The following is a 3,810-nucleotide window of genomic DNA, read 5'->3' as shown; positions in this document are numbered from 1 at the left end:
AGTTCCACACTGTGCAATTGTGATTGTTATAAAACATCTGCCTTTATTATTGGACTACTGCTAAAAAACCAGTTTTATAACTGTATACAAACTACTGTATAAAAATATATTTATTATGTATTTAAATATTTATTATGTATTTATTATATACAAATAATAAAATCTCTGTTTCTGTAAACTAAGATAGGAATAGAGTGCAATGTTTAGTATGTAATACACTGTGCCAGATCCCAAGGGCTGTTAGTAAATGTACAAATATTGCAGGCAAAACAGTCTTGACATGGACAGTCTGACTTAGTTTATTGCCAATTGCTTTAACTACTGATTGGGGTATTGAGAAACTAAGAAGACAAACAACTAAACAAACACAGGGAAATGCCTTTCTTCCCACCATTCCTCCTTCCCATCATAGTTGCTACACTTTCTCAAACGTGTTGGATTTCCTTGGGCTCCCCTGAATGGCAGAGGTTAGTGGGGGACAGGGTGCTCACCCCACTGCTGAAGCTGTCTGAAAGATAAAATATTTTTTTTAGGCCTGTTCTAAACTTTTTTTCCTCATTTATTTTGCTTCTCAACAATTTCCACATTTGGCTGCATCTTTCAGACACACTTGGAAAGAGTTTCAAATGGAGTCTAGTTTTTTTCAGTGCCCCAGCCTGCTGTTTAGAATAGCAATCCAGAATACTTGAATGTACTTGGAATTTCCTCTACTTTTAGATACAGCTTATGGGTGGGACTAAGCATGACAGACTTAAAGGACTTGGAAAGTGATTGAAAGCCAGGTTTTGAATTTAATATGATTTGATAAATCAGCATACAAAAACCCAGCAAGCTGAAGTTAAAGAAGAAAGTATTGCTCTAAGGAAAACGTATGAAAGAAGCCCGACATAATTTTTGTTTTCTCACAGATAAGTGTTTGTATTGACTTTGCAAGATATCCTTATTCCACTACTATTAAAATGAAAAAAAGTTGTATAGAAGCTACTTTTTAGCCCTACAGTATAAAAGTTGTAGCTTGATGAAGATACCAGTGTTGACATTGAGCAGTAATTTCCTAAATAAGAATTTATGTTATATTTGGTCAGGGTATGCTATTGTAATGAGGTATTCTAGTTCAGAAGCCCTGCCCTAATAGTTGTACATTTAATTGTATCTGAGTCACAAGATGCTCTGCCACTAAAAGTTTGTACTTTGCCCTGGAACACAGCACATAGCCTGAGGAGATACATACATATTATCTTTTTAGGTGGAGCAGGATTTCCAACATGCTGGTATTTGCATTTCATGTTTAACTGAACTGTGATACAGATTTACACTTGAACTCCTTAAACGTCTAATCCTTTATTTGTCTTCTTCGCTCCTTGTCTGTTGTATATTTACCACAGATTCTAATCAAGAAATGATCCTCCACTTTTTTTCCTTATTATTTAATGACAGACCACAACTGTCACTTTCCATTTCAAGGATACATCAGTTTCATTTCTTACAATGGGATCCCTTTAAATCTGTCCATAAAGTGTTTGGAAACTTTTGCCATGGTTCTGTCTCTTTCTACAAAAGCCTTGTGGCCTCCACAGAAAGGCCGTGACAGAGCTGGGCTCCTTTGGAAGAGCTAGGCTCATTTCATACACTCAGGGGTCTTTATGAAGAACTACTTGTTGAGAAAAGCATTTCTGTACAAACTGACAGGACTTTTATATTGTCAGCCAGTGCTAAGATTGGGTACTGAACGCTGAAGTTTTTAACATATGCTTATGAACAACATTCTGAAGCCTTTTGTGTGTAAGTAGAGAATATACTCAAAAATACATCATGACTGACTGTTTAAAGTTATTAAAAAATACTTGGTTGGATGCAAAAGTATTCTCAATACAGCCATGTATCTACCTAGAAATAGCTTCTATTCCTCAAGAAGCCTCTTGCAGGACACAGCATTGAGGGAACAGTCCCCCTTCAAATGTACAAGTCACATGGGACACAATCAATTTGCACATCTGTCAGAAAGTTAATGTTTACTAGTGTTAGCTCCTTTCCATTTCTCCTTCTCACTGTCTCAGAAACTCCTGCCATGTCCTGTAGGAAGCCATTACCCTCTAGCTCCCAGGAAGTTGTATGATATAAATGCATTGATAGGACCATAGTGGTGACAGATTTCCAAAGGATTCGTGCTAGTACTGAAGTAAGTCTACAGAAAATATCTGATTGTATTTTATCTGAGTAAGGCAAAAAAAGAATGAAGCTACTTTAAAAAGTGTTTTAATCTGAGATCGTAAAACAATAGGCACCTCCTTTTCAAGGCTCAGCTTTCTAAAGGTAAAAGATGGATGTACATTCACAGTATTGTGCTTGTGTTTTGCCATCATATCTTGCTTAGTTGGCCATGCATGTTTAAGGAGGTGTTTAATTGAAACATACATTCCCTTTACAATAACATGAACTCATTGTGCTGTAACTGCTAGTGTTATTTTTGCTGAGATCTACCTACTAATCATCTCCCTCCCTGAGCTCACAGAATCACAGCATGTCTGAGGCTGGAAAACACCTTTAGAGATCATTTGGTCCAACTCCTGATCAAAGCAGGGTCTTATGAAAATCTCATTCCCTATCTATTGTACCAATATTAAATATTAAATGGTGTTAACTTTCTTTAAAACATATGCATAGTTTATATTGGATACTGAACAGTCACTCTTAAGCAAGCAAACTAAAGAACCCCAGCTTTTTGTAAGGAGAAGGACAACCTGGTCCACAAGACAAGGACTTTGCTTCTTGGAATTTTAATCACTGTCCATGAAGAATAAAAGATCCTGGGCAACCAAGATAATGCCAGCATTCTAGCCCCTCTAACATGTGTTTGAAACCCTCCCACTGTCTGTCCCTATAGATAAGTAAGTATAGCAAGACTGACTCTGGGTGCATCTGATCAATAGAGAAGCAGGTGGATGATGACATCATGAAATGTGCTGCTTTGGAAAGTTTTACTTTGATTAGTAAATACTAGTATGTGTTTGTTAAGCAGCAGTGAGTGAAATGTGCACCAGTTCAAGTCTGGCCTCAGCAGTGCTGAGGGGAAGGGTCATCTCCTTCAGCCTGCTGGAAGTGCTTCCCCTAATACTGCCAAGGATACTGTTGTCTTCCTTGATCTTGCTGCAGTCTTAAAAGGACTGTGGAATATACCTGATGGCCTGTAAGAAAGGGTTGATATTTCAAAGCCATAATGAAGTGTGATTTGGAGCATTCCCATATGAGCAGCGGGGAAAGCTGATATATTTCTTCAGTATTCTTATGCATTGCTTTTATGATATGTAATAAGAAAGACTAAGTACTACAAACCACCTTGTGATATGGTACAAGTGCCTGAAGGTGTGTAACAGCTGTGACTGCTGTTACTCTCCCTACACTTCAAACTTCCAGAGTTAAGGTTTATCTTCCCTACCTTTGATCTCAAGTCCACAGCCTCACTTCATCAAAGAAAGCCATTCTCGACCCTCATCAGCAGGCAAATGAAATGACAAAAGCCTCCACCAGAAGGAATGGATGAAAAAAACAAGACAAGACTTTAAAAATTCTTCCCTGTCTCATTTCACACTGCTTTCTCATTGTCCCCATCTCATATTTGAACTGCCCAATGTATACATCTTCTATGGACACACACTCCATTGGTTTTGGTAAAGTTTGGAATAGATTTTACTTCAATTAATAAAAGCTTATCAATCTCTTTTGAATATTGTGGTACCAGTGAGAAAGGGGCAAGAGTACAATATGCAAAGGTTTTTTTTTGTCATCCAATAAGATTTTGTGACATTTTTT

Source organism: Oenanthe melanoleuca, chromosome 2 (genome assembly GCF_029582105.1).
Source record: "Oenanthe melanoleuca isolate GR-GAL-2019-014 chromosome 2, OMel1.0, whole genome shotgun sequence".
Classification (NCBI taxonomy): domain Eukaryota; kingdom Metazoa; phylum Chordata; class Aves; order Passeriformes; family Muscicapidae; genus Oenanthe; species Oenanthe melanoleuca.
This window is presented reverse-complemented; position numbering follows the sequence as displayed.